Below are 26,230 nucleotides of genomic sequence, written 5' to 3'. Positions count from 1 at the left end.
CAAGGTTTGTTCCACTGAGATGAGTCTGCTGTCTCATTTTCTATGACTAACACAGAATTATTTTTTTTCTCTCCCTAATGTCCTAAGACACAAAGCACAGTGTTTATATGTCAGCCCTTAAAAGCTTAAGTACTCAGAAAAAAACAAAACAGAAAAACATTACTTTGTGACAAGGCCAGAACGCTTAGAAAGTCTCTGAACAAGTCTTTTGAAAAAAAAAGAGCTTATTTCAAGCTTATTTTTTTTATTAGTCTGAATACATTAAAAGAAAAAATAAAATGAATGTGTTTGTGTTAAAATCAATTTAATGTTACAACCATACAGATAAGTCTGATGGAGAGAAAAACATATATGCATGCACACACGCACACACGCACACACACACGCACACACACACACACACACACACACACACACACACACACACACATGTGCACCTGCCCTTGAGCGGCTGTCGACCTGCCCAAATTGGATCACAGTCTTTTAGGAGGTAATGAATTTGTTGGTGCCCCACTATCAAACTAAGCTCACTATATTGTTATTTCCCTTAGAGCATTTCCGCCTGCCTGTGATGTTTTGGACAAGGACTGTCCCATTAACACAAGCTTACTGCCTTGATGTCTACAACTAAAAGAGAAAAGTTGTTTTTCCGCTGTCATATTCTGAGAAACAAAACACAGACTTTAAATCTATGCCAGCCGTTACAAGCTTAAAACTTTATTCAGACAGGGAAGAGAAACATCATAAGGAATCATAAGGTAAAAAAAATTCCTTTAAGAAATTTCTTGGTCATAACAGCTTGTGACAGTTTAGAAAGTATCTTTTGTGGGAAGAACAAGCGCACACACAAGGAAAACTTAGGTGAAGTAAAATGGATTGGAACGTAAAGACCCTGGCTTTCAGTGAAGCCTGAGGAAAAGGACATAAATACATAAACACAGGCTCTCTCTCTCTCTCTCTCTCTCTCTCTCTCTCTCTCTCTCTTTCTCTCTCTCTTTCAGTTGTTGTCACTCACTCTCACATGTGCTGACACAGACAGATTTACTCCACACCCTTTCCACACAGAATCTTTTGATTGAATTGCTTAATTAAATACATTGGTTTGTGCACTTGGGTGTGTGTGTGTGTGTGTGTATGTGTGCGTGCATGCATGCATGCATGTGCGCCTTAGCTAATTTGCGCTGCCGAATGCCAAATCTCTCTTCCTCTTTGTCTCTCTCCCCTCCCTCCCACTCATCCACACACATGCATGCGCAGAAATACATACAAATAAAATAATGCACTCTCACAAACATGCCTACACACTCTCACAAACACAAGCACAGAGGAAAGTGTGCAGTCTCACATACCCATGTCTGTCTGAGAGGCTGCCAGGTTGCCCAAATTGGATCACGGTGTCTTCGATGGGACTAGGTGTACCGGTATCAAAGAGATTGAAGGGCTGACAGCCAGCCAAATTAAAGCATTAAACCTTAGCATCTGCCTGGTTCCTGCACAGAGCGGGGCAGGAGGGGGGGGGGGGGGGGTGTGTGTGTGTGGGAGAGAGAGATTATAGAAGAGAGATTATAGGGAGGGGGAAAGACAGGTGGTAGGGAGTGGGAAGCAAAAGAAACAGACACCGGGAGCGGGGTGAGATAGTGAAGATGGAGAGAAAACATTGAGTCAAGTGTGGGAGAGAAAGGGGATGGAGAGAGAGAGGAGGGAGCAGCAGGTATAGAAGGAGAAGAAAGGGAGAGAGAGAGTTTAGACAAGGGTCAAAAAAGTCATAGCAACACACAGGCTTTGGGGAAACCAAGTTTGTGTCTGTGTGTGTGTGTGTGTGTGTGTGTATGTGTATAAGTATTCTTTAAGTAATTCTGCTAACATCCTACCATCCTATCATAGCATATGTGTGTTAATATACATATATGAACATGCAAATGACTACACACACACACACACACAGCACCTACTGTAGCATGTTGAAAATAGTAAATGTTGAGTGTGCGCATTTAGGTGCTATGTGTGTGTGTAGTCATAGCATATGTGTGTTAATATACACATACAAGCATGCAAATGACTACACACACACAACACCTACATGCGCACACTCAACATTTACCATTTTCAACATGCCAGAGTAGTTTGTTTTGATCCATCTCTCAAGTGAAAATGCTCTAGGCAAGGACAAAAGGATAAAATCCCCATCTGTGTGCCATGAATAATATGCATGACATGCACAAGGCTATTGTTTATCATTTCCACATAAAACAATTCTAAAATATTATCATGCTACTTAAAATACACAACCTTACATGACCAAGGCGTTATGTAAATGTGCGTCCCCAAGGCTTTCCCTTCATGTTCTAAATACAGTCTTCAAAATTCAAACTAGATTGTTAATGTCATGCATTATAAGTTTACTTTTGTAGCCCAAGTAGTGGTTTCCCGTCTCTGTGCTGGGACACACTGGTGTGCTATGAAGTAAACTTTTGAAATTTGAAATTCTCATATTTTAACAGTCAATCTCAAACAATACTGCATTAACTTCATTAAAACCTAATGCAATCAACCTAGGGTTATGCTTTTTCCCTCTCAACGTTGATGCATTCTGCTCCCTTGCCACGTGTTTATGAGACTATATGTGACATTAGGTATGTCTGAAGTAAGAGCACTTCAGAACCACTGAACAACATTACTTAGCCTATATAACACAACATTACTTATATTCTGTGCATTAGGAGGAGATATATATACATCCATCACTCATGTTCCAGGAAGCTCGAGCAAGGCACTTACACCCAAATTGCCCCAGCGGAGATGGCCATTGGCTCACACTAGAACTACTGCACACCTTCTAGATGTCAATGTGTATAGTTGAATTAAACGTAAAGCAGGGTGGTTTGCTGGAATATGTACATGTGCTCAGTCAAATTCCCCTTGAGAAATAACGGACAAAAACCGCTCTTAGATTGGCAATTCATTATATGATTTCATCTGCTTCCTCAAGGTATTTGGCTTTCATCCTCAGTGACAACATACTTCATTTGCTAAATTTGTCAGGCGTGACATTTCCACATATTACATATTTGATGGCAACTTCTGGACTTCAGATGCTGTTGTTCATTACCCCATGGCCCGCTCTGAGTTCAATTGGATTGATGATGTAGATTAGTTCCTCTGCTGAGGTTTGATGTTTAGAAATCAAGTTGTTTATGCCTTCAGGATAGAGAGATACAGACGGAAATGTGTTGCAATACAGCATCGGATAGCGGAATTCAGAATGTTGCTAGGCTTGATCACTTCTTATGGATAAAGTAACTTGTGTTGCACATCTATACATACACACTAACACGCGTCTATAGTGTGGGTGCTTGTGTGTTACTTTATTTTTTTATATAATGTGCCGCTGTATGTGTCCATGTTCTGTGCATTTGTGTGTTCGTAGAAGCCCAGAATATGTCTCTTTGATCTCTATTTAAACATTATATTGACTTAAGCCACAGTGACAAGTGTAAAGTCTGCCTGCGAAAGATATTGGTGCGACAAATTATGATGTGTCCTCGCTAGCATTGTATGTGCTGTGGTTGTCCGCCCCCCCACGTACGCATGCATACACACACACACACCAAGTAAGCACACAAACATGCAGATTTCCAGACACACACTCACACATAAAGTATGCACACATACAAGCGCACAGTTAGGGTGTGAGAAAGCTGGGCAAATTTACATCAGCTATCTGCTAGCTAGATTAACAGGCCATCTAAGGTGAAGCAACAATAGGCAAACAGAGGCTCAGCCATGTTTACCCAAAATCCCCATTTCACTTCAAAACAGCTGGATGAATCATTCTGTTTGTAATCCATTCTTGAATGAGTCTTTTCCATTTGTAATTCCATCCCTGCTCATTGATAACCTCTGTAGGAAGAAGTCATGAATAATTTCTAGAGTCCTAATTCTTTACACAGACAACCAGCAGACGTTTTCCTCTGCTTCTCAGTCTTTATTGCCCTTTATACTGCTGTGACCGTTGTAAAAGCTTAAACTGTGATGCATTTCCCCGTGCCTCAGACAGCAGCGTTCTGACTAATCACGGGTGAACGCCTCTAACAGAAACAGCTGAGGCAACGGTCGAACCAGCTCTGCAATATGCTGAACTGTGCCATGTATTACTGAGCCATGTAATGCATCATGCCTTGATGAGCTTGATGAGCGCAAAGACAAAACACACGATGACATTGTGAACTGCTGTAGCTCTGTAACACGCTATACAGAAGATACACATGCAGTGACGGGGCTGAGAAGAAAAACTGAAAAGGAATGCAAAAAAAATAAGACATACAACAACATACACGCAGGTTTAATTTTCATATGTGACACCTGCTGACTCACCAAAGTGTTTGCCATAGCAGCCCATTTTTGATGCTATTTTTTCCCCATTTTGGGCATTAGATGTCATTTTTCACTTTTTATCAGAACAGCAATCTGGAAGACTATTACCTTGACCCTATTGCAAATTTGAATGCGATCTACTTATAAACATGTAAAATAAGCATCTAAAAACATCTCAACAGCTTTTTTTCTATGCCAGATCATGCAGGATGGAAGGGAAGAAAGAGAGAGCAGGCAAGTGTTGGCTCAGGAAAAAAATATTACAACCACGCAATGTAATTAAATAACAAGGAATTACAGGTCAGGATATTCTTTTAGATGTGGTTAAGGGGTGAATGATGAAAAAATGTGTTTCATGAAAGACATTTAATTACAGAGAAATCATTCTGTGATATTATTATTCTAGGTTAAATCCAGGTTTATCCAATATTATGTCTTTCATTTGCTCAGAAAAGGCTTCTTCTATGATGTGCATTTCCTTTGCGATTACAATAGGTGTTTAAGATAATCATAGGCACAGCTTCCATCTCTATAGCATTAAATCGATGCATAGATGTTTCACAGTGTTTTCTTTTATTCATGGGAAAATTATTACACTATTCAGGCTTATCAGGACATCATCTTTGAATTTGAGTTGAAGAACATGCCAGAACGCCACACATTCTTTCGTCTTATTGCTTTACAGACTTAGATGTACCCATGTGCTAGAACGGCCCATGTGTATCGATAAACGACATTTTAACCCACTTTTTCTGTGTATTTGCGGGAAACTCTGCTCCGACTCGGCTTCAAAGCAAAGTTGTGGTTTTGAAATGGTCTTGTCTCTGGTTGACTTCACTTTATTATTCCAGATTTTTCCCCTGTCTTTTCCCTCTCTCGGCATTGTTGAGCTCCTATCAATACTCGCTCCGTCTCTCGCTGCATTGTCACACTGCTGTCATTCTGTCTCTAACTCGCCCACCTGCTCTCTTCCATTGTCTCTATCTGCTATTTCTCTCTCTCTCTCACTTGTCATCTCTCTCCTTCACTGAGCTCTAGCTATCTATGCTTATGTAAGGCAGACTGATACAATATGGAAAGTGTGTAACTCCTAACTCGCACCCACACACACACACACCATACATGCATGTACATACAATATATGTGTGCTGTGTGTGTGTGTGTGTGTGTCTGAGAGAAAGTAATGGCATATAGGAGGACTACAGTTGTGCTTACAAGCCTACAGGTGCACAAAGAACAACTGCTTGCTCGTGAGAAAGAAACTATGAATAGAACAATGCTGTCACATGATGAAATATGCATGTACTGTATAGAGGAGAAGAGAAGAGTCGAGAAAAACAGGAGAAGAAAATGAGGAAGAGAGGACAAGAATAGGAGGGATAAGGGGAGGAGAGGAAAGACGCGAGAACAGAGAGGAGAAAAGAAGGGAATCAAGTCTTGACTGGTGAAGAAGGCAGGGAAAATATAGGCTACATTGGTCAGATGAGGGAAACGGGGCAGGGGAGTGCAGAGTTTATTGGAGTGTTTTGATTAGGAGTGTCAGTGGGTCCCAGTCAACCTATTTTTTTTTCTATTACTGGAAAGTGAGTATTTAGCTATTAGAGATATAAAGGCCACACACCAGTTCCCACAAGTTCCACCGTCCCACCAGCTGCTGCCACAGGCGACTGAAAGAGTTTTTGATCAGCAGGTTATTGTAGAATTGGTCTATAAGACGTCACCTGGCAGCGATCACATAAAACACACAGCCACCAGTATCAGTGGTGATACAGAGGCAGCCTCTATTCACTACCACACAGGTAGTTTGTTTGTGTGTGTGTGTGTGTGTGTGTGTGTGTGTGTAAGGGTGTGTGTAAGGGTGTGTGTAAGGGTGTGATGTCGCCGAGAACATAGTAATCAAGCTCATCGATCTTGCAGTCTGCTACACTTCCAGCAACATTATGAGGATGTTAACACTGATGGGGGAATAAAAGACGGAGACTTGACTCTAATTTATATCCATTCAACATGGAATGCACAGACACACACGCACACGCACGCACGCGTGCACACACACACACACACACACACACACACACACACACTGCTGAAGGGAAATCAACACCATGTCACTCAACACAATGTAGATTTGGGGGAGGTGTTGGTGTGTGCATGTGTATGCATGTGTTTGTCCACCACGTCTGACAACCACCTTTGGGTGATATGCCACGCCAAACACCACGCCCCCTTTTGGCCAATCGAAATGAAAAGTTAATCAGTTCTTCCTTGGCCCATAACCAACCTTCATACCAAGTTTTGTGCAAATCTGTGCCAAACTTTTTGAGATATCCTGCTAACAGACAGACGGACGGACAAAGACACAGACGCAGGCGAAACATTATGTCCTTGGTGGAGGAAATTATGTTCACAGTGTTAAAACAATATCCCATTATACATGGAGCCAAATAAATCCAGTAGGAGAATGTTTTATTTTCATTCAATGAAACATGTCATACATAGAAAAGAAAAAAAAAATTGTCAGGGAAAAAAGATGATTATTAAAACATGTGTCTCAACTTTTTGGAAATGTAGGTCATTCAGAGGAAAGAAATGTTTTGAACGCTGGAATATTTCCAATTTCTGGAATAAAGCCTTTCTAAAAATTGAAACTTGCACTCTCACATAAGCAGATTCAATTCATTTTGACCTGGTGGCAACCTGAGATTTGGATCCAGCTGTACCAGGAATCTACTGTAAGATACAGTGGTTATAAAACATATTCACCCTGCACTTTGTACATTTTTTGTCCTACAAAATTCCTTCAAAATAGTTTTGGTGTGAAATCTATGTACTCTATCAAAGTGGGATAAATAATCAAGAAGTTATGTGAAAATATAAAATTCCAATTTCAGAAAAAGCTTGTTTGTCAAAGCAAAAATGTGTCAACATAACCTAAAGATGAAGTTGATTTTGTATGTTTTTTTCTTTTTAATATTCTAATTTTGTCTTTCTTGTGGTGAATGGTGATGAATGTCCTTTTAATCAAATCTTAGTGGGACTTCAGGGTGTAGGTTTAGTCAGCGTAAAATACCTGTTTCACTTCTCAGTTCCTGGTGTTTTAAAGAAAAATTAAATTCCATGAAATTTCCATCACTATCTGTGAAAACAGATGTGTGTACTTTCAGTTACTTTATCTCCTCTATTTTACTGTGAAATTGAATTCATAAATTGGACAGAACAATAACTACAGAAAACTGCTTCCTTTGTCCAGAAAGTGTAAAAGTCAAATGAAAACTTTTCATAACCACCAAGGGAATCTCCTTTGTTTTGAGCAATTTAAAATCAAGAAACACCAATGGCTTTTCCCATCTTCATCTGTTCACTGAAGTGGAGTGTGTCTATGTGTTTTGTTCATAACCTCTTTTTGATAGCATATTAATATTAAAGCAAGATAAGATCATTCATTTCCCCTCCGATTTTCCCTCATAGACATGTTTTTTTCTAAAATGATTCACCAAAATATATAAACAATTGACAGAAAGCAACAACAAAAAGGTTTACAATATTTGGAAGTCAATACAGAATAACCAAACAAACCAACATTTAACATGGCTCACTTATAATCCAGTCCTGCCAGAGGGATGTTTCCAGTGAGACAACATCTCCAATCAAACTTTGAGCGTCACAAGTCAATTAGTTTTCTTCAGGGGGTCACACAAACAACCACTCAACAATGTGCCGCTCATTAAAGCAATCAGTGTTTTGGTAAACACATCAAATTCAAATTAATTTTAAGAAATGAAGCAGCAAAAAAAAAGAACATTTGTTATTCTCTTTGTCGATACACAGTATGGTGTATGTACTTTTTTCATTTCATTTTTAATGAGTCTTCACTATCCTTATGAGACGCAATTAGAACGCTTGTCACTAATTGGCATACGAGTGTGTGTGTGTGTGTGTGTGTGTGTCTGTGTATGAGCGCCCATGTGTGTTTCTAGCTGTCTGACTCTCAGTGGTGGTTTGTCTCTTGTCCCACTCTCACCAAGCTGTTTGTGCCACTCAGCAGCGCAACACTAAAAGCTGTTAGTGTTATTGTTGCTTTGAAGCATTTAACTACAGTTGGCATTCCATGTTGTTCCCAGTCTCCCATTTTCTAAGTACTAAGAAGTAGGAGTCACATGCTATTCAGTAGGAGTTAATACCTCAGACCATTTGACGTCTGTTTCCATTAGTGAGGTATTTGCAAGCCACTTGGTGCCAATTCATCACTGCTGTTGGTATCCTGTGTATCTGAAAGTGCTGTAAACACCTGAAGAGCCTCTTCCTCCTCCTTTTCTGACACTGGCTCCTCAAGTGTCCTTGCTGCCTAATGGCATCTTAAATTCCATCTGATGATTTTTCAAAGAAGGTTATTGAGTATAATGGATGTCTCTGTAATAAATAAACAATAAATTAGCACAAGATTGCTTCCTAATATTTCAGTATTGGCAAAAAGATGCAACAGACAGATAATATTCTGAGGTTTCAACTGCTTTGAAGGCAAGCATGACATATGTTAAAAATATCAGTATTTAACTTTTAATATTGACCCATACTGATGCATTAGCTTAGGAAAGACATAAAGAGTATGGTTAAAATGAATCAAAATAATGGCTCGTCACAACCATAGGTTCTCATTGCTGGGTAGAGATAGCAAGGGTCAAATCTCTTTTAAATCAGTCAATTTAAAACCGAATATGAAGATGGTGGGTATTCTTCTGCAATGAAACATCTGTGATGGGAAGTGTCCACTTAATATAACCCCTCTCTCACCCACTCTCTTTCTTTTATCATCCACGCTAGGTGCTGCACCTTAAAATGGCACAAGGAATAGTTACATCAAATGCCCGAACCCATTTCTGGGATATTGTCAATCAAACAAAAATAATAAAAGTCTTCCTGAAGTCCATCTCAGCAATATGACCAAACCATGCTAGGGATTTTGTTGATTTTGGAGATATTGCAATTTTACACACACACACACACACGCACACGCACACGCACACACATGCACACACATGCGCGCGCACACACACACACACACACACACACACACACAGGTGGTCCTAATAATGGAACAACTCTGTTATTAAAACACATTTGTTAGTATGTCAAAAAGCATCATCACACTCAGTAACGAAAGATGGCGCACATAAATCTACATTGCATTATGAAATATAATGGACACACCATCACACACATAAACATACACACTCTAAAGGCAATTATCTTTTCCCCAAACTATACACAGACAATCATGTATACACACACTCACCAATGCAGTCGGAAGCCTGTGCCATCTCACACACATACACACACCTAAACACAAAGATTCAGACACACAGACACAAACAAATACACACATAAGCACATGCATGTTTGTGAACACAAACGCTTAATCCACTAATCTTTTTGCATGGTTAAAACCGGACCCCCAGCACCCACACACACTCACATTTGCGTGAAAGCAGACTGAAACAATTAACAAACACATACAATATGGAGCGTTTGTTTAATAACGCAAACACATTAGCAGACCATATGTATTTATTTAAACAATTCTTTATTTAAACAGATGTGTCTGCTAACATTAGCATTATCTCAGACACTGAACATGACAGCTATTGTACACAACTTATACTGAAATAATTATGTTCCTGCCAATGTTCCTGCAGTGACAATCTGCCTTATGCTGGCACACACACACACACACACACACACACACACACACACACACACACACACACACACACTAGCATAACACCATCGCACCGCTCTGTTGTGACTCTAAGGCTCAGGGTCAGTTTTTATTTTGAGATTGAATGATGTGTGCCATTGAACAATTCATTATTCAATATCCTTACGAGAGAGAGAGAGAGAGAGAGAGAGAGAGAGAGAGAGAGAGAGAGAGAGAGAGAGAGAGAGAGAGAGAGAGAGAAGCGGAGGACAGAGACAGTGAGAGAGAGAGAGAGAGCTAAACAGACAGAAGCGGAGGACAGAGACAGTGAGAGAGAGAGAGAGAGAGAGAGACAGCGAGAGCTAGACAGACAGAGAAGCGGAGGACAGAGAGAGAGAGAGAGAGAGAGCTAGACAGACAGAAAAGCGGAGGACAGAGACAGTGAGAGAGAGAGAGAGGGGGATGAAAACAGTGATAGGCACAAGGCCTTGACAGACTAGACATTCACAAGCCTTTCAACGAGCCAACGACTATTGTTATGATCATCGTAGATTTACCTTTGAGACATTAAAGCCAGCGCTGGCAGTTAATGTAATGAATATGGATATTTATCAAACACGACCATAGACGAAGACCAAAAAACAAAAGGAATGTATGTTTGTTGAGATTTCACGCCGTGTGATTGCTCGGCTATAAACATTTGCTCATTCAATTATGAATCAACAGAGTGACGGCAGAGGGGTTTTGTTGAGTACTTTGAACAGATTCTGCTGTCGCTTTTCAACTTGAAATGCATCAGTCCCTTGCTCCTCTCTCCTCTCTAGTTCTTCACAGGGGGCCCGCCATCTGTCAGATGCACACACGCACACACACACACACACAAAAGTGCGCGCATACATACACATGCACACGCACACACACATATGTATTAAGACAGAAACACACAACCACAGAAAAACATAGGGGCACAAGCAGAGAGACACAAACATTCACACAAGCAGAAATACAGAAACATTCACAAGCACAAAGCCAAACCACCCCCACACACACACACACACACGCACGCACACGCACACACACACACACACACACACACACACATATACACATACACACCAATGCACTTTTTCCTCCCTCTGAGCACATTCATTCTTATTACAGCAGCATAAAAGTTATCAAGCATGCTGTCAGTGGGGGAGAGAGAGGGAGAAACTGAGAGAGTGATGGCATCAGTTTGGCTCTGGTGCAAAATGTTCCTCAGTTTAGTTTCCTGGCATAAGCGTTGTGTGTGTACAGTATGTTCATACCTGTGTGTGTGTGTGTGTGTGTGTGCATGTCTATAGGTTCTATTACTAGATATCCAGTTCAACAGCAATTTATACAGCTATTGTAGGCCACAGAACACCTGTGTACTGGTGGCTTTTACCCTGATGCACTGTCTCTCTAAAGGACTTCACAGTGAAACACACACACACACACACACACACACACACACACACTGTACATCCGTAACAGTGGACCAATGACATCATTCATATGTTTTTGTTGATGATTTGCCTGGAGGGACAGGAAGAGCTGCAGAGCTGCCTGTCTGCCAGAAGGGGGGCAATTCAGTTCAATTCAATACACTTCCCTGGCATGAATGTTATATCAACAGTATTGCCAAAGTGTCCAAATACGATTGGAATTCATCAAAGATAATAAGAATCTCTCTCTCTCTCTCTCTCTCTCTCTCTCTCTCTCTCTATCTGGCATAACTCCCACGCTGCTGCTGTTTTCATTTCTACTTTTTTCCTCCTCACTGTCTCTTCCACTCTCTGTTCTCTTTCCTCCCTGTCTCAGTTTTTCTCTGTCTCTCTGTATCTCCATTTGTGTGTATTTTTTCCTCTTTCTGCCTTAACCTTATTTTTGTCAGTCTGTATTAATCTCTCTTTCTCTTTTCCCCTCTATCTCTCTCACACACGCTCACTCTCCTCTGTGTCTGTTTTTTCGTCCCACCCCCTCCCCTCTCTTCCCCCATCTGGCTCTCCTGTAAAATAAAAGGTGAATGTAGCCTTTAGCTAGGCGCTAGCACTTCAAAGCCCTCTCCTTTTTCCCCTCTCTCTTTTCATCATGGGCAGGTTGAGTAGTGCTATAACCCCGAATAACCTTTTCACCGCTTGGCCCTTGTCTCCCTGTCTGATCTTTTCTACATGCCATTTGGTGATGCTTTTATCTCAAGTGCCAACAGTTCTGAGTACATACAGCTTTACTATGCATGGCCGCAAGTGGAATCAAACCCTCTAAACCAAGCAGTGTTAGTGCCATGTTCCACCATGAAAGGGTAGGAGTAGCTAATTACATGCTCATACTGATACACACACACACACACACACACACGCGCTTGCAGAGAGAGAGAGAAAGAGGGAGAGGAAATTTGACCACTTCTATGACCCAAAAAATCCTAAAAAAAAAACAAAAAAAAAAAACAAACAATTACAAGGATTCAGTGTTTCCCTAGATTTCTATTCTGGGTTTGGTGGAAAAGCCTCTGAAACAGCATATAGATCATCAGGTGACACTAAAACTCTCCACTGAAACCTATATTAATTAAATCCTTTCATGTGGGCTGGAAGCCCTCGTGGCAGAGTGAGGCAGGTTTCATTGCAGGTTTTACAGACTGCCACCCCTGAAGCTGGTTGAATAAAGCACTCCCACACCACACTGGGATGATTTGTCTGGTCAGCCATGTGAATAAAATAATAACATTCACTACCTGTGGTCAGGAAGGAACGTCCATCATATTGGAGCTGGACAGCATTGCATAACTGGACGATATCCAATTTTTAATACTTTTGAATATTGTAATTTTTAACATTAATACGAGAAGCATTGTTAATAGTAGCAGTGACAGTAATGTTATTGACTTGACCTTATTTTCCCTTGGGTATTAATGAAGTTCATCTTAGTCTCAATCTTATAAGCAAGCCTAAAATGTCCTGTTAAAAGTACTAATATAACAGATTTTATTTTCAATAGATATGTTTATTGACTTTTTGCTTTACACTTTACAGAACACACAAGTGCATGTTACAAGAAAAAATGTGTATGTAAACCTAAATAGGAGAAAATAAAATAATGACACAAAATTGAATGACATGAAAACCAAAACTTAACAAAACTCAGTTCAACATGTATAATACCACTTTGTTACAGGTACAGTTACCAAAATTTTAGGAGTCATATGAAAAAATATAACTGATTTTAATAGGTTAGTTAAACTCTGGAAGAAATAAAACCCTTTGACCAATTCAACAACTAGCTGCTCAGATTAGCAATTATTTTTTAACTTCTATCAAGGCAATAATTAGGTAATGCATTGTCAAACCAGTGTTATTATCCATAACTTGTGATGTTGTGTTTAAGCTGTGCCTCCATCATAGAGAGAGCATCAAGTTATCTGCACAGTCTGTGTTGTCTGGCTGCGATTCTGGCAATGATGTCATTTTGACTTAAGCTTGCCACCCACACACCTCGTCCTTGTGTCCAGCTGTTCATTTGGATAGTAATCGGCTTATGGGACTCCAGAGTTGCAACAGGCATGCTGACACACCTGTGCACACACACACACACACACACACACACACACACACCCAAACATACAGACACACGCACTCACACGCATACACAGTTGCAAAAACCTCAGCAGGGATCTATGCGTCCCAGTCCATAATGCCACCAGTTTTATATACTCTAATTGTCAGGCTGAATATTCATAGTCATTCGAAATACATCTCTCCAAAGGCAAATGGAGTCCGAGTTTATAGCAATTTGGAGGCTGGCACGCCCCCCAAAGCTGACAGTATAAGGCCGTTCTGTTCTGTTCTGTTGAAGAGTTTTATTTCTGTAATCCACTGCTAAGTCAGGACTTGCAGCAACAGTTTGAGGAAAATCACTTGGATCCCATTTGAGAGATGGGCCACTTGACAGCTTTGTGATGGCTAGGTAACGGTGGATTTGTATTGTTTGGCCATCCATGTGACAAAAATGTACTCAAAACCACACTGTGTGTTTTAAAGGACACCAATAGAGGAGACAGCTGTACTTTGCTGTTAATGGGACAATTCAACATTTACCAGTGACTGATATAGGTATATAAACTTAACGGTAGGGAGATAATGCTTTGTTTTCCCTCATATAGTCTAAAATATACAATTAACAAGGGGGATTGATGTGTTTTATAATTTGTGTTTACAAGGGCAACATGCCATCCTCCTTCATTCTCCTCTAGTCACCTCTTGACCCACTCACATTGCATATTGTCACTCTGGAAACACTTTAAAAACGTACTACAGTATCTAACCAAGGTATCCTGACTGAAAGGGTGGATATATAATAAAACGTAGGGGAAGAAACTGGCTGAAGGAGATAAATTAATTGAACAGTATTTGAAAAAAGGTCCAGATTTAATAGAGCAGAACAGAATGCTTATTTTTATAAGATATGTTTACCTGCATCTACACTTGGTTTTTCACCATCTGTTATTTTCTTAGAAGTATCATCAAGGGTATACGCAGGAACACAGAGCATGCCTACCTCTTTCACTGGGAATTTAGAGTTTACAATCCTGTCAACCTTATTAGCATTGACTCTTGTTTTTAGGGTGATGTAGCAGTAAAACCCCTCCCACTCAAGTGGAAAGCTTACAGTAGTAACTACCAATGTATGTGTGTGTTGATGTGTACCTGTCTATGTACAAAGGTGCATGTGTGGAGAGAGACGTGCAAGCGCTTGTGTGCACACATTTACGTTATCTTTTTATGCATTTAGCTGATGCTCTTATCCAGAATGTCTTACAATACATGCAACAGTACAACACGCCTAAATTGCTAAGTCACCAAAATTACAAGCAACTAATAATGAGAGCAGAGGTCAGCGCCTTAGTGCCCTTACAATATTTGTGTGACCAAAGGACGATTATGCAAGAGTGAAGTGCTAGGAGAAGAAGCAATTAGAGTAGAGTGAGTATAGAAGAGATTTTCATCCTGCCATGGAAGATGGGGAGTGATTCTGCTATTCTGACTGGACTGGGAAGGTCACTGAACCATTAGAAAGCCAGGAGAGAAAATAGTAGAGAGCGGGTGGAGCGTTGACCAGGGAAAGCAGAGCCAGGCGGCCGGTGATGGCAGAACACGAGGCACTGGCTGGCATGGAGGGTTGGACCCTGGCCTGGAGGTATGGGGGTACAAATCCCTTCACAGCCTCGTATGCCAGCAGCAGGATTTTGAATTTGATACAAGCAGCCATGGGCAGCTGGATGCATACATTAGTCCTGTTTGTGTGTGTGTGTGTGTGTGTGTGTGTATGTGTGTGTGTGTGATAGATCCCAACTGGCTCATCTCATGGTTTATGAACACTGAAGAGCTCTATTCCCTCCTTTTTCAATTAAAAGCAGCCACATATATGAACCTGCTGCAACATGTGCTGAGGGCAGAATGCTTGATGTGTGAAAGAGTGTGTGTGTGTGTGTGTGTGTGTGTGTGTGTGTATGCGCGCACACATATGCATGTGTCTGTGTTCATTCATCCATATCAGGGCCATGTGTGATGAAGCAGAATTAGTTTCATGCCAATATTACATGTATGACTTTTGGGAGTGCAGGGCCACTTCAAAAATAATTCAAAAATGATCTCAGTACAAATTCATTTGAGACCAGCTTGTCTCTTAAGTGATAATGAAGTTCCGTCCATGTGACCTGAAGGTGGGTTCTGTGTAGAAAGGCCGATGAACACTGTCTTGTGAGGTTAACATAACACCCAATTAGTTTCTAAAGTTCTAAAGTTTCAGAAAGAAAAACAGCCTTATTTTCAGCTTGACATTCATGCATTTATGAGTTTATTCAATGGGTTTTGAAAGGTTTTCTTAAGCCCAGGAGGCGCAGAACTTTCTCAAACCATAGAGGAGTCATGTAATCCTTCAATTTAAGTTAAAACATGAAAAATCACCAAAACAGGATTCATGAGGTTTTCACCCAACAATGACACTATGTTTTTTTAATCTCATTAAGCAGATTTCAGTCATGCTCTCTTCAAGCTGAAGTCTCTATGCAGTGTTTCTTCTTCTTTTCTTTTTCTTTAATCAACCTATGAGAAGAAAAACATGATAAGGTTTTGTGGCAGCATTTATCCCCAGCTGAGTAATTTAGAAGATCTGGACAAAAAAACCACCGTTGTTGTTTTTCCTCTCTGTACAGTGTGGCAGTGTAGAATATTATTCTGAGACAACAACTTTGTGCTTAATTAGATGAGAAATCTGCAAGCATTCTTGTAGCGTTTATCCACTCTAAGTTATTACATGCACACCAACTGCTCTCTCCATCCTCTCTCTTTCTGTTTCTCTCTCTCTTTCTATTCCCGCCTCTGTCAGTGAATCAGCATGCAGAGTTTCTTTCTAATTGAAGTAACTCAGATAGAGTGATCTATCATTATGGATCTCCCCACAGCCTCTCCATAATTCATCCATGCCTCTTTCCCTCCCTCCTTTCATTGCTTCACCCCTCTCTCCCTCCTTCGAACTGCTTTGCATTTTCTACATCTGTCTCTACAGGCCTTTATCCTTCCCTCATTTTCTAGTGCTCTTTATCCCGATACATCCGTCCCTTCAAAAATCCCTTCCTCCATCCTTCATTTCTACTTCCCTACTGAAATGCATATTCCTAAATTATTCTCTATAGCCCCCAATAATTTCCCCTTCCTCTTCTCCCCATCTCCCCTTCTTCCTCTCAATCCCTCACTCCATTCCACATTCCTTCACTCTCACCCCCAAATCTACATATGCAGCTGCAGCCAATTAAGTTGCTTCATCACTCTCACTGGTGGGAATGCACCATAGTGTTGGGGAATAGCTGTTACTGGAAAATGGTGAAAATATTTCCAGATATGTTTAATATATGCTATTAATGTGTCTTAAAAACACCACCAGTGTATACTGCGCAACTGTATTTGTGAAATACTGCACACACACACACACACACACACACACACATACACACACACACTCATAATAAGGCGGCCAGTCTGTGTGGGGAGTGTGTGAACAGCTCAGAGCCAGTTCATTTTTACTCATCATGCACAGTTAATTGAAAGGTCAGCTCAGTGGCCCATCATATCATCAGTGTTTATCACAGTGTAATTGATATCTCAGTTTCTGACTGTGACTGAGACACAAACATGCATATGCACATACACGCATGCATGCACATACACACAATCCCCCCCCCCAACACACACACACACACACACACACACACACACACATACCTGTCTGCAATTCAGTATTTAGTCAGCAAGTGGGAGAATGGGACATCTGCCGTGTACACAGGCAATAAAAACAGAGGCACACCAAGCCATTAGCAGTGAACAGCATCCAATCCATTTTCTAAATATGATTAAAGCATTGACGAATGGGTCATTACCCTAGCTGACAATGAGAAGAGGAGAAAGAGCGAAACTAAAGAGACAGACTGAGGCCAGCCAACAGTCAGTTTGTATGTACGTATGGAATGGCATGCTACTTGTGTGTGTGTGTGTGTGTGTGTTTGTGTTTCTGTCTGCAAAATGGCTTCCGATTGTTCATGTGAGAATCAATTACAAGGCCACCGATTCCACTATACAGAGAGACAGGAGAGAGAGAATGGAAGAGTGAGGGAAGAAAGGGAGAAGAGCGCGGATCCATCCTGGTGAAGTAATAGCAGTAAAAGCCCAGGGCTATAAACAGAAGAGCTGTGGATTTTCCCAGGGGACACGTTTATCCCCTCCACTCTACTAACGGATCGAGCGCGGACTCAGAAATACACAGTGTTGAGTCTCTTTGGATGGATGGAGGGCGGACAGGAAGAAGAGAGGGATGGGTGACGGAAACAAGGGAACAAGATAAGAGGAAAATCCGTTGCCCCATGAGCCAGAGAGATGCAGTGTTAAGTCTGGAGAGAAGGATAGAGGGATGGAGGGAGAGGCAGAGGAGAGAAAGAGATGGAAAGATGGATGAGGCAAAGATGGGGAGGCATCTGTTCCCTGAACTCTACATGAGTTTGAGTTAAATATAAAGTTTTAAAGTGGTAATCCAGGGCTTCATTTTTTATATTTTTATAGTTTATAGTTATAGTATTTTGGTGACATGGTGGCTATCACTAGTCATGCTAACTACCAAGTTCTTTCTCTGTTTATTGCAAACAAACCTCCTGCTGCTCGAAATGTAAAACGCATCACTTTCTCTTCCTGTTCCTAGAGGATTTTTCCCGGGAAAGACAATGTAAAAGCTTTTATTAACTGAGTTTAAGTTGAATCACTATTGTTCTATATCAATTAGTGATAGAGGGAAGCAAAACTTTAATTATATGAAAATGTTGCAGATTGTTATTTTAAGTCTGGATAGATGAAGGGATGGACAGAGCAAAAGATAAGGGAAGGAGGAGATGGATGGAGGGAGGGAGGGAGGGAGGGAGGGAGGGAGGGAGGGAAGGAGCGAGGGAGGGAGATTGAGAGAGAATGAAGTCGGCACTGGGAGGCAGAAGTGCAGTCTCATTGGTCGGAATGAACGATTGAGTTAAATCCTGTTTGGACAGATGGATGGATGGAATGAGATCGAGGAAGAATGAAGTCGGTCCTGGGTGGCATGAATGCGCAATGTCTGGGTGGCAGAAATACATGAGTCTCGCGGCACGGAGCAAAGGATTTAGTTAAGTCTGGATGGGCGGCGAAAGGTGAAGGAAGGAGAGATAGATGAAGGGCAGGGAGGAGAGGGGGACATGGAGAGCAGGATGCAGAGAAGAGGCATTCATCTGGCGCGCTCAACAACACCAGGAGCTAAGAGCCAGGGAAATTAGAGTGTTCAGTCTTGTCGAATGGAGGGAGGGAGCGACAGAGGAGAGGACGGGAAAAAAAAAAAGGAAGATAGAGGCAGACAGATGAGGGGAGCGGGAGAGGGGATTATTTCCGAGAAAGGGAAGAGGGGAAGAGAAGTAGGGATGGGGCAGAGTGAGAGTTAAAAGGAGAGGTCTAGGCCTCAATGGGGAGAGAGAGAGAGAGACAGGGATGGAAAAAAACGAGAAGAGACATTCATCTGGTGAGTTTGATAACAGGGAGTGCTGAGAACTGGATAAATACAGTGTTAAAGGCCACTGAATGGAGGGGCAGTTGGAGGGAATAAGGAGAGGAGGCCAGGAGGGAGTTATGGAGGAGAAGAAAAGACAAAGGAAGGGGTTGGATGAAAGGGAGGGAGAATACATCTCTAGGGCACAAAGACTAGAGCTAGCAAGGAATAGGCGATGTTAAATGTGACTAGATGACAGGACCAAAGGGGGCCCATTAAATGTTAATGGAAATAGAGGGAAAAATAAGAACAGATTGTGTGGAGAAGAGATACAGAGGCATGGGGAAGAAGAGCAATCACTGGACTGGTATGTTGGACAACAGAAAGTGCCAGGAGTCGGAGAAGTTACAATGATAAATTTTCCCGGAGAAGCAAAGTTGAAAAGGGCATGATATCTATTGCTCGTTCCACCTGCTATAATTCAAGTGCTAATTCCCCAAAGAAGTCTGTATCAGCAAGCCTACTGTCCACACACACACACACACACACACACACACACACACACACACGCACACAGGCACACTTATAGCAGTGTCTCTGACCCTGCTGTGAAGAAAAAGGGGTAATTGACGTGAACGGAAAAACAGTCGTAGGCGAGACCTTTTCTGTCCACGCTCCCTGGAGAGAAAAGAAAGGGCCGTATAGTGAGGTTGGCTGTTGCTTATACAATCTGTGTGCGGCCTATTGAATAGGAGCAGATTGTCTATTCTAGTATAGTTATTAGTAGAGTGTGACTGCTCCTCTGTAGGCTGTGTGAAAGAACAGATGATTGTAGAGCAGGGATTTGTGTATATTTCCAATCCAGTGCTCTGGACACCCAGTCTCATTAAAACCTGCTAGTAATTTAGGCTGTGATCCATAGTTTAAAGGGGCAATAAGTACAAATTTTACTGTCCCATAACACAAAATGACATAATATATCAGTGGGTGTTTGGTCAGGTTGTTGATCAATACCAATGACTCAACGATTATTTAATCAGGTACTGAGATTTCCAGGCGCTGCACGACATTTTCTTCTCAAGCCAAAAAAGTAAATGATAAAGCAGTACTATTAATACAATATTTTGCATCACAATACATCACCTCTTCACTAGAGTGCTCTAATTAGCTAGCGTACTCATCTCTATTGTGAAAATGTGGCTTTAGTATTTATGTCATTTATTGTGCCAGAGTGCTGTCAATGTTGCAATTCCTTGGTCGCCAGTAGAGGTTGATGAAAGTCATAGATTACTTAATGCTCCTTTAACTACCACTGGTGCTCTGCCACCTGACTCATTTTGTACTCCATCTCAAACTCTGTTCCGCTCTACTTAAGTCTGTTACCCACACAAGTCTGTTATAGTGTCTTACTGACTCAAGAAATGTTCTGCAGCTGCAGGCGTTATTCACCATACAGACATTCTTTCATTGGTTCTCTCCATCTTGGTATTGATTTCTTTGCCTCCCGTCCCTCTCCCTTTCCTCTCCTTTCCACCCTCAGACACTCGGCCACAGGAACGGGACTGTGTATCAGTCCTGTTGTACATAAGAGGTGTTCATTGAGACGCAGTATACTCTGCAGTAGAGTGTGATAAAGTGTGTTTGTGTGTGTGTGGTAGCGGTGGGAGGAGAGATGCTTGTAGAGACACAGATAGAGAGAGAGAGGAATCGGTCACACCTGGGTGCAGGTGAAGTGCCTGCAGTCCATTTATTCTGACAGACCGACAAGGTAGAGAGAGAGCTCAATAACATGCACCAGTGCAGACCACACACACACTGACATGCACACAGAAATGCATCAGAAATGGACACATACAAACAAGACTTGGCAAAGATAGCGGCTGAATATGTTTTGAATAAATGAAAAACCATGAGGAGCGATTGATTTATCTCATTTTGCAAGTGGCTGAGTCCCCATCTGAGGTTGTTTAAGTGTCTAGCAGGATAAATCAAGCATATCTGAAGTAGTTCAAAACCCTGAAGACATGTTCAAAGATGTTGCTTTCAAGTCTGATGAAGACACTTCCACACACACGTCAACATACAGTCTCTCATATGAACCTCTGCAGAGCTTGACAGGTTTCGTAACTGCTTCAATGGCATGGATCCAGGACTGATGTATCATGAATTAGTATACTGCTGAGGTACTGGAGGTGTGTGTGTGTGTATGTGTGGTGGTGGTGGTGGTGGTAGTGGTGGTGTGTGTGTGTGTGTGTGTGTTGGGAGGGTGTATGGTGATACCTGAAGAATTCCAAATGGCTACATCTTTATTTTGTTGACACTCCTATTCGTCTCCCTTTCCAGTCAAAGCCTGTTTGTGCTCAGGCAGAGCGTACTAGCCTGCACACAGCTGTAGTTCTTACATGCGCTGGCAAAGTGCAGGAAAACAATATCCATTTGTACAACTTAAGGTTTGACTTACTTAATCACCCACAGACAACTTGTTTTAATTATTTATATTTTGAATAATGTAAGTAATGCGTGTGTGTTTGCACAGTGCTCTGCAAAACTCTTCAAAGTGACTACAGACACATACTTTGCTGCACCAGCACCTCTAGCTCCTTTTCTCTTTCACTCTCCTTTAACTGTTGTCTACTTTAGAGTGATGTAACATTGGGCTGGGTTAACGCAACGGGCCCTTTAAGTCATTAGCAAAGAGCATTAATGAGCCTAGTGCTTAGAGCCCCCCTGCAGACTTAAGAGTGTGTGATGTAGAGGGGATGAGGGCACTAATTCTCCAAAGTGCCCTAATAAGTAGGGGATTAGCAAAGCCTTCCATTAGCTAAAGCCTTGATGATGCTAAGCTAATGCGCTATAGCTACGCTATAGCAAGGCTGCTAAAGCGCTAGTTAGCATGACCATTATAATAGGAATATGGAATCTGGATAATGTAGCTTATGATATATAACTGGCTTATTCAGCTCTAAAATTAAGCCAGTTTTAATGTACGAGAAATACATGCGCGCTCACACACACATGTATATGCACGCATACGCACATGTGCGTTCCCGCACACACCCACACATGCTCAAACATTAAGGCAGTAGTGGTCATATCATTAGAAGATGAATCAATGGCTCAGTGGTTTTAAGAAGGCTATGACTAAGCATTATGCTGAGACTTATTGAAGTTTAATCATATATTGTTACACTTTAATTAATTCCTCAAATTCAAGACGTGCACAACGGGCACTGAGATTGAAACTACTTTAGCTTCTACTCATTAATCTTCTACATCAATTCATGAGGACTTGCTTGCCTGAAATAACCTTTGGCTATTGTTAATAAAAAGGAAAATCACTTTAACAATGTATTGCCAATTAATTGGAGATTCTCTTTCTGTGTTCATATATTTTTTAGTTATTACCTCCAAATTAGATTTATTCAAGTGCTTAACAGTTGTGAGTGAAAACTGCAGTGGAATTATCTAAAGCACTGTGACTATATCCATACAGATCCGCTCTCAGTGAGTCCATTGCAGGATTTGTGTCTTGTGCATGGGGCTTCTTTGTTCCCAAATATGGGCACTTTTAATGAAACGTTTTGGTCGTCAGACCTTCATAAATTCATCAGACATCAGTGTTTATGCCTGATGAATTTATGAAGGTCTGGCGACCAAAATGTTGCATTAAAAGTTGTAACTGCAAGTCTGAAGCAGTGTGCATGAGTTTCTTCTGCACATTTGTCTCCTACGCACCTGCCGTCTACCTACTCTACAGGTGTGAAAAAATACATTTTTCTTGTTCTAAACAGATAAGATTATTACAGCAACATATGAATTCAGTTGTGGGGTGATTTGTGCATCTTGAAAGTAGCATACCAGTTCATCAAACATTGTGTAAAATGTAGCCAAAATAATACATCGAAATTAAGCAATGCCTGAAATATGAAATAAACCAATATAAGTAAAACTAGCAGGCATCATGTTATGCATCATTAAATTTATCTCTGACTCACTATGTTCACACAGCATTGGGCCCCCTTCCCAACCCACACCCACACACACACTTAGATCTGTCTCTATGTGGTGCAACCAGTTGTTTCTGGATTGGACGACTCCTCATTTTAAACCACACGCAACCGCAACTCATTGTATTGGTTTTGCATATACTGTACCAGGTTGACTCAGGAGACAATGTCACATTCCCTCTCTCTCACACACACTCACAAACACACACAAACACATACAGTACACACATAAAATGTTTTTTATTCTGCTTTTCTCAGCACTGTCTCCCCCAGCTTTCCTTTCTTGGACACTTTCTTCCTTTCTTTTTTCTTTCTTTCTCTTGCTTTATTTCTGCAGTGTTGGCAGATTAGTCTCTGTGGCATTATACAGGCTGACTATGCGCGTTTGAGTTTGTGCTTTCATGCCATTGTACATTGCCATTGTACCATTTGTGTGTGTGTGTGCGTGTGCGTGTGTGTGTGTTCACACTACTTTCGTAACCCTTTTTTTTTTTTACACCACTCTGTTTCACCCAGCGACTCTGTGACAAATTTTTCAGTCGACTAGAAGTGAAATAAACACCCAAGTCTGGTGTTGAGCACACAGTGAAGGACACAGTTTAGGCCAACATGGGTGTAGAAGTGAGGGAGGGAAGGAGGATTAGGAGGGAGGGAGAAGCAACGCAAGGACACAAGGACACAGTGTGGGTGACCATGAGGATAGGACGGATGGAAGAGCAGATCAAGGAGGGCGAAGAGGGACAGAGGACAGAAGTGTGCAAAGGAATGGAGTGAGGAAGTGATGGGTGGGGGAGGGAGGGAGGTGAGGAAGTGATGGATGGGGGGAGGGAGGGAGGGAGGGAAAGAGAGACGATAGGAGGATGTGTGGGTTGCCATAAGGGTAAACAGGAGATAAGGGATGGGGGATGAAATGGGAGAGGTGTGGAAGGAGGGATGTTGGAATGGAGGCAGAGAGAGAAGGCCGATGATTTCAATTGGAGGACATGGTACAACATTCAGTGGTGCCGTAAGGAAACTAAAACGAAAATCACTGCAAGACTGGAGCTCTGAAATGATTTGGGCTGAAAGGTAAGCACTCAGAGAGGCTGTTTTGGACGAGAAGGGAGATAACAGGGGAGTGGGTCGAGAGGGTAGGAGGTAGAGGTGTTTCTGACAGCACTGGAGGCCTAGGAAGGATGGAGAGTGGAAGCGAGGAAGAGGAGGTGGAATAAGCACTGATAGTGTCTCAGAGTTGTGCAGCATTTAGACGTGAGAGGAGAGTACAAACAACTGGCAAGGGACTGCAGATAGTCTCTCAGGCAAGGAGGGCATTTTTTACAATGCACTTTTTATAATGCAATTTTTAATGCACTTTTAATACACTTTTTATACTAGCACACTTTAATGGTGTTCTGTAACACACTCCTTTTATAATGTATTATTGTTTATGTAGTAGTAGCCTGGAGGTCAGTCAATGATGTGAACATCGACACCACTGTGCTTCACTCCAGGCTCAAGGCCTGACTTTACTTTGCTTCAATAGCCGGGGTTGTGCTTGCGCTCAGCAGATGGTCGCTTTTTGTGAGTGTGAAAAATTTCAAATGACATGGGAGTGCCGGGATGGGGGGCAATAACCAAAAGTATCAGTCATTGTTCTCTGACTGCAGAAAATATTGGATTTTCAGTAATAATAGATGGTAGAGTTCTTCTAGAAGATATAAGTCCACTTTATTCCAAACTGCAAAAAAGTTTAAAGTGCTGTGTGGCAAGCATTTTGTTTAGGCAACCATCCTCAGTGCACACTATGAAAGAAAAACTAGAAACTATGAACATAAGTCACATAAGGACACACATCAACGCCATACAGTTAAGTCTCATGGTTCCAACATAGCCTTCCCACCAGTAAAGTAAGCTACCCTACAGGTCACAGTAAGCACATATATGAGGACAAAGCCAAATGACATGGTTGCATGTATGAAATACAAAGGACAAACATAATGGTTGCAAACAGGTAAAGCAGTGTTGACAGACTATACTAAAGGAGGCATTGAGGAGCTTTCCAGAATACATATTACACTGTTCTCACTGCTGACATTTCAGTCTCATGGGAAGGTGTGGGCTGGGGGTGGAGGTCCACGTCACACCACCCACCCTTCCTACCATGTGCTCTATCATGTACATTGCCCAATCTGTTAGACCACTATTGTGCCCCCTATTGAAACACTGCCCCGTTGCTGGCTTTGTTTACATAGCATTGTATTGGATTGAAGACTTGTTTTCTCCTCTCTGAAATTGAAAAGGACAGCTAGGCATGAGAGTGTATATTTGAGGATCTTAAAGGATTCCCGGCATTTGTTGACAGGAGAATAAAGCAGACACAAAATCTGTATTTTGAGTTACAATGGGTGAAGAAAGTTCTAAAGGCTTATTACACATAACATGCATACGTGGATATACCCCAGATTTCCAGATTGTGTCTCTAAAGATGCATCAGTCTTGCCAAATGACCCAGCTGGCATTTGGGGAAGGCAGGGGCGAAGATGGATAGATGGGGAAGGATAGAGCAGAGAGGAGAGGGAAGGAAATATTAATAAAGAGGTTGTTAGAAGGAGAAAGAGAGGTGGTCTGTCTTTCTGGTTCACCGAACACTAGCAGCTGGGAGCCCTGTGTGTGTGTGTGTGTGTGTGTGTGTGTGTGTGTGTGTGTGTGTGTGTGTGTGTGTGTGTAAGAGCGATTTACAGAGAATGCTAGTTAGTTGAATCTCTCTATATATCTCTGTGTGTATTTATGTCTTTACATACTGTATGCATAATTCAAAAGAAAATCAATAGACACATGCTCCAGTTTTATCCCTCTGTATCTTTGTACCCCTCTGTTTCTAGTTAGTACCAAGCAGGTTGTGTGTCACATCAACAGCTGTGCCCCCTCAAAATATATATGTAGTTTATGTGGAAACGAGCAAAAAATAGCACTCAAAACATTCCCGTATTTCTTTCAGTCAACACTGCACTGTGGTGACTAACAAGGATAACTATGTGTGTCTTGGTGCACTCTGCACTGCAAGAATTACTTTGATGAAAATATAGTTTGGCATGGCTCATGATTA

At 41.5% G+C, this 26,230-nt stretch overlaps 1 protein-coding gene across 1 annotated transcript in view; it reads left to right on the top strand.

The window, feature by feature from the left end:
- The window catches only part of grid2 (glutamate receptor, ionotropic, delta 2), a 543,340-nt gene that overhangs the window by 303,839 nt on the left and 213,271 nt on the right, over positions 1-26,230 (top strand). The window lies entirely within an intron of this gene.

The sequence above is a fragment of the Centroberyx gerrardi genome, chromosome 8 (assembly GCF_048128805.1).
Source record: "Centroberyx gerrardi isolate f3 chromosome 8, fCenGer3.hap1.cur.20231027, whole genome shotgun sequence".
Classification (NCBI taxonomy): domain Eukaryota; kingdom Metazoa; phylum Chordata; class Actinopteri; order Beryciformes; family Berycidae; genus Centroberyx; species Centroberyx gerrardi.
This window is presented reverse-complemented; position numbering and strand designations above follow the sequence as displayed.